Below are 322 nucleotides of genomic sequence, written 5' to 3'. Positions count from 1 at the left end.
GTATTTCTATGAATAGTACAATAGATTATATCCATTACAGGTGTATTCTTTCTATAAATAGTATAATAGATTATATCCATTAAGGGAAGAGGTAAAGAGGAGAATACTAAAGTGTTTGGAGAAATACGTAAGTGATGAGTAATATTACATTAGGTGATTTACAGCTGTTTTACAGATTTGGGAACTCCAATGTGCATGCACTGTTTCTACAGCACCTGGTCTTCTCCGGAGGTCACCCTCCTTGATACTGGTCAGGCCCATAAAATGCTTAGCTTCCACGATCGGACGAGAGTGGGCGTTCCATTTTGGTATGGCTGTAGTC

At 38.8% G+C, this 322-nt stretch overlaps 1 pseudogene; it reads right to left on the bottom strand.

Moving 5' to 3' along the window:
- Nucleotides 1–203: 203 nt before the first annotated feature.
- LOC135052110 (5S ribosomal RNA) lies at nt 204–322 on the bottom strand (annotated as a pseudogene).

This window comes from Pseudophryne corroboree, chromosome 2 (assembly GCF_028390025.1).
Source record: "Pseudophryne corroboree isolate aPseCor3 chromosome 2, aPseCor3.hap2, whole genome shotgun sequence".
Lineage (NCBI taxonomy): Eukaryota > Metazoa > Chordata > Amphibia > Anura > Myobatrachidae > Pseudophryne > Pseudophryne corroboree.
Note: the sequence above shows the minus strand (reverse complement) of the source record. Positions and strands in the feature narration are given on the sequence as shown.